This window comes from Aristolochia californica, unplaced genomic scaffold (assembly GCF_029961685.1).
Source record: "Aristolochia californica isolate CCGP_79_NKW_82.1479 unplaced genomic scaffold, dmAriCali1.0.hap1 SCAF_12, whole genome shotgun sequence".
In the NCBI taxonomy this organism is placed as follows: Eukaryota; Viridiplantae; Streptophyta; class Magnoliopsida; order Piperales; family Aristolochiaceae; genus Aristolochia; species Aristolochia californica.
In genome coordinates this window covers 16,067,749-16,073,504 of record NW_027181793.1, presented here as the reverse complement: position 1 = coordinate 16,073,504, position 5,756 = coordinate 16,067,749, and the positions used below count along the sequence as shown (strand labels likewise).

General features: G+C 40.3%; 1 pseudogene; it reads left to right on the top strand.

Annotated features, from left to right (window-relative positions):
* The first annotated feature begins 2,590 nt into the window (after window positions 1-2,590).
* LOC137946609 (pyrophosphate-energized vacuolar membrane proton pump 1-like) lies at window positions 2,591-4,119 on the top strand (annotated as a pseudogene).
* Window positions 4,120-5,756: the final 1,637 nt, after the last annotated feature.

Sequence of the window (5,756 nt, the reverse complement as noted above, 5' to 3'; positions counted from 1 at the left end):
TAGAAACAAAACTCTCGAAGACAAAAAAAAGTCCTCAGAAGAAGTAGAAAAAATCAAAGAACGTCTTCTTCGCGATGTCAGTGCGACAACAGAACTAGGTGAGCCAGTGAAGGGCTTCTAGCTGGGATTAACAGAACTAGGTGAGCCAGTGAAGGGCTTCTAGATTGATTCATCGTCCAGAAACGGCAATACAACAATAGAGAAGATGATAAATTAGCAACGTAATCTGATTATTTTAAGGCTAGCATGCTCTATTGGGCGTTGGTTTTTTTTTTTTTTTTTTTTTGAAGATGCCAATGGGATAATCTTCCAGATAGTATAAAATCTCGTTAATTCATCTACATGATATTCATAATCAGCAGTAGAATCACTGGACTCTTTTCTGACAGAAGATGCCAACAAGCGCGATACAACAACAAAAAAAAAAATAAAGATGATAGCAATGGTCCAGCAATAAGTGACCATGACAACAGATAGCCGTGCAGATTCAACGGAGGGCTTCAGATTACCATGCTGGATAAACTGATGGATCAAGTTTCAAACAACTTCCAGTAGGATACAATTTATCTACAACTTTCGACAGAGAGCAATGCACAACAAGAATTAGCCGATTAGATAGAACTTCCAGTAATAGAAGATCAACCAATAATCAATTAGTTGTGATCATGTATAATCAACATAGATTGATCGCAATAATCTGGGTGAGACAGTGGAAGACTTTCAAAAATAAAAACACGCAGCAGTAGTGATGTCCAAACATCAATGAAAAATGGAAAAATAGATCAAGGAGATACTTATCTGCTCCTTCATCATCTCCATCACCAGGAAAATATTGAGATTATTTTGAGGCCAGAGAACCAAAGTAACAATATAAAAAATAAAATGAAGTTCCAGCAATGACAAAAAATAAAACGCAAAATAAAAAATTGGGTTTTGGAATTCTAAAAAAGCATACCCGAGTCCTGAAAATCAAAGCTCTGATACCATGTCGATTTTTAGGATTCCGTGGATTTAGCTCATGGAGACAAAGAGAAAGGGACTTATTGGGAGAAAATTCTAGGAAAAAGAGGTTAAGGACTTGAACCAAACCCTCTCATATAAGGTATTTTTATAGGTATCGAAACTACCAATATTATAATTATACCCTTCACCCTAATAAGAGTGAAGAAGAGATAGAAAATGTAAACTAATTACATTAGTGCTACCCTAATTACATCATATATTCCAACAATATAAAATAAACCGCGAGCTACCTCAAGAAAGTGACGGTTCTCCGTTTTGCTACACCATTCTATTGAGGGGTGTAGACACAAGACGTTTGATGGATAATGCCATTCTCTTGACAAAAATAGTCAAGATCACTAGAAGTTTATTCTTTGGCATTATCAGACCTAAGTACTTTTATTTTCTAATCGAATTGAGTGACCACCATAGCATGAAAGGATTTAAAATTGATGGTATTTCAGATCACTCTTTAAAGAGAAATATCCATGTGGTACGAGTAAAATCATCAATAAAGGTAATAAAAGTACTTAACTCAGGAAATGTTTGAGACATTCAAGGGTCCCCATATATATGTGTGAATCAATGAAAAAGGAGCAACACTTTTTTAAGTTCAAGACGAGGAGAATAAAGGGTCCTCTAGTATTTGCTCAGTTGACACACTTCACAATTTAAACTTGACATATCCTTAAAGGTAGGAAAAAGAAGATGAAGAGATTGTGCAGATGGATGTCCTAACCGATTGATCCATAGACTAGTCTCAGTGTGCTTGGTTGAGACGACATTTATTTGAGGTATGTCCAGGTAGTTGAACCTGTTATGAACTCAATAGCAGGCCGAGTCATTCAGAGGCGCCATGGTTGAGTCATTTAATTATTCAGTTAATTTTTTTTCTCAATTTACTTTTTCTTCATTTTTATTTCAGTTGAAGAGTTAATATGCTATAGGGGCATTATTGTAATATTTTATCTTGAACTCGTGTTGGCGCCAACCCTACTTGGGGGGAAAGTGGAATGGGAAAAGGGAAGTCAGGATTTTAGGTTAAACAAGGAATTGGAGTTCTCCGCAATGAGCTCTAGGATGTGTGTTCTCCTCAATGAACCTAGGGTTACAAGTTCCCTGCAGAGCTTGATTGTCTTCTTCTCTTCTTCCATGTGAATCGCTGTGTGAGATTCAGGACCGTAACAACTTGGTATTAGAGTAGGAATACAATGAGTGATTCTTCAATCCTAGAGGAAAAACTTGCCATACTCCAGGATAAGCGCAAAATAGTACGTGAGAGGCATCAGGATATGAGCAAAATAGTACATGAGATGAGTCAGTCTTCCATTGACATGTCTGAGAGATGGGCTGCAATCGAGACACACCTTGATAAGGCCGTAGAGGGAAATCCAGAGCCGAAGTCCAGAGCCTAGAAATCCAAAGTCGTGGAGCCTCGAAATCCGATGTCAGAGGGTTATTGTGCAAAGAGCTCTTCAGAACAACCCGATTTTGTTCGTAAGTTATCAACGAGTGCCAACCTCATGCTAAAATTTGGCCACGACTTGCTGTTGTTCGCCATCGAAAAAAGGTCAGGTTCTAGTTCGCTATGAGGCATAAATTTTTTCTACCCAACAACTTCACTTTTCCACTGTTAGCGAATAGGAAGGCAAAAAAATCCAGAGACTTCGATTTCAGAGTGGAAATAGTTGCTTTGGCGGAAGATAAGAAGTCTGGATCAGTGGGCTTAGATATGAAATTGCTACAACAAGATGAGGCTACTGATAGCGGTGTTGTTGAAATTGCCCTGCGTGTAAAAATTATTGAAGAGTGTAATCGGTTCTGGAATGCTATTGGAGGTTATGCAAAGTGTGGTGATATGGCATTTGCAAGGGACCTGTTCAACTTAATGTCTGAACGAAATGTTGTATCGTGGAGTGATTTGATTGACGGTTATGTCAAGGATGGAAACTACAGGGAAGCCCTTGCTATATTTGAAAGGATGCCAATTTAAGGTCCCAAAGCAAATGATGTGACAATAGTGAGTGTTTTGTGTGCTCTACCTTCTGTTCTCTCTAGTTTTCTTGGAATGAAGATTGCCATCCTTGCTAATGCCAGAATAACCTTAGAAGTTACAAAGGGCATAGGAAAGTCTTTTATTATTGCTTTCCGATCAGGGGCTGTGATGGGTTTTCTTCTACCTGCAAGTGGTCTACAGGGTTTGTATATTTCTATTAATCTCTTCGGGATATATTATAGAGATGATTAGGAGGGACTATACGAATCCATTATTGGGTATGGTCTTAGAGCCTCTTCAATGACACTCTTTGGACGAGTTGGAAGAGGAATATACACAAAACCTGCAGATGTTGGGGCAGACCTTGTTGGAAATGTTAAAAAAAATATCCCTAAAGATGACCCTGAAACTCTACTGTTATTGCTAACATTGTAGGTGATATTGCTGGAATGGGCTCTAATTTGTTTGGATCTTATGCCGAGTCCTCTTGCGCAGCACTATTTGTTGCATCACTTTCATCCTTTGGAATTAACCCTAATTTCTCAGCCATAACTTATCCTCGTATCATAAGCTTATTGGGAATTGTGGTTTGCTTGCTCACCACACTCTTTGCTACCGGTTTCTTCAAGGTTAAAACCGTTGATTAGATTGAACCTTCATTGAAGCGAAAATTTCTATTTTCCACCATTCTTATGACTGTTGGGATTGCAATTGTCACCTACATTGCTCTGCCATCCAACTTCACCCTCTATGATTTTGGAGTTGAGAAACCAGTTAAGAATTGACACCTCTTCTTTTCTATTGCTATTGGATTGTGGTTTGGACTCATTATTGGATACACAACAGAGTATTACACAGGAAATTCTTACAACCCGATGCAAGATGTTGCTGATTCTTGTAGAACAGGGGCAGCAACAAATGTCATCTATGGCTTCACACTGGGTTCCAAATCTGTCATAATTCCAATTTTTGCCATTTTAGTAGCCATCTACATAAGTTGCAGTCTTGCTGCCATATATGGACTTTCTGCCGCATATGCTACTTGGGATGATGTGGAGACGTTTCGGCAAGCATACCCTACCTTCGAGCTTGAGGACAAACTCTTTCACCGGGGGGAGTGATGTTATGAACTCAATAGCAGGCCGAGTCATTCAGAGGCGCTGTGGTTGAGTCATTTAATTATTTAGTTAGTTGATTTTCTCTCAATTTACTTTTACTTCATTTTAATTTCAATTGAAGAGTTAATATGCCGTAGGGGCATTATTGTAATCTTTTATCTTCAACTCGTGTTGACGCCAACCCTACTTAGGGGGGACTGTGGAATGGGAAAAGGGAAGTCAGGATTTCAGGTTAAACAAGGGATTTGGAGTTCTTCGCAATGAGCTCTAGGATGTGCATTCTCCTCAACGAACCTAAGGATGTGCATTCTCCTCAATGAGCCTGGGGTTACAAGTTCCCCATAGAGCTTGATTGTTGTCATCTTCTCTTCTTCCCTGTGAATCACCGTGTGAGATCCGGGATCGTAATAGAACCCCCCTTATTCAAGGTCTCCACCAATCACCTGCTTCATTGTAAGATCCTAAAACACATAGGAAGTGGGTGAGAAGGTAATGGAGCAATTGAAATGTTGTGTAAGTTGACTAATAGATAAAAGATTCGAGGGAAAGGTAGGAACAAAAAGAATATCTATCAACGGAAATAGTGTAACAGAGGTGGATCCTTTCCCGAGAACTTTAGTTTGGGAGCCATCAGCTATGGTAACAAATTTATCTGAGAGACAAGGAGAGATAGAGTGGAGTGGATTTTTGTTACCTGTGAGATGCTCGGAGACCCTTCATTCAATTATCTAGGATGAAGAGGAGGAAGTGGGAATGAGCATACCTGAAACGGTGGTGGCAACAGTTGAGGAGGAATTTGTTATGGTAATGGGGTTAAGTACTTATGTCTTCCACTCTTTACAGGCCAGTCTTTTGGGTAGTATTGGCTAGGTACTTAACATTTGGTATCAAAGCTAGCGCTGCGTCCCGACTTCGAATCCCGACGCCCCCAAGGCGAATGCGGGTGGTCACGCGCCTGGACTGACCCGGGTTCGACCCGGCTCCGGTTGCTCTATTGTGGTAGCCTCCGTGGTCATCGACTCGGGGAAGGGCGGGGTACTGTTATGGTCCTTGGGTTAAGTACTTATGTCTTCCACTCTTTACAGGCCGGTCTTTTGGGTAGTATTGGCTAGGTGCTTAACAGAATTTGGAGGAGAGACCATTAGAGTTTTTATTTTTTGGAATAAGTCATACTCATCATCGGTAAGGGTTTTCTTGTCTATTGATGGGGCAGACTTATCCTCCTTTGTACCACTGTGGCTTGATTACCCTTAGCCCATTCTGGCATGCCATGCATTTTTTGACACTAATCGATAGTGTGAACATATTTCCCACAATGGGTGCATTCTTTACCTTTTGTTCTGGATGAACCATTTCTTCCACCTCTTCCTTGTCCTCCTCTATAATTTCTTCCATAGCCTCGGCCGCAATCAGTTGATGTTTCCCTATTCCCAGAGTACATAGCGGATGATACTCTAGAGGGAGAAGGGGAAGAAGGGTCTGGAATGCAGAGTAATGTGGCACATACATCATCAAAGGTGACAATAGCAGAGGCACTAAGGAGTTGAGTTTTAGCAACCTCGCGATATGGCTTAATATTTGGTAGGGGAATGGCAGTGGCTAAGGCTTTCTTCTGCTTGTCTTGGACATAGATATCGGTG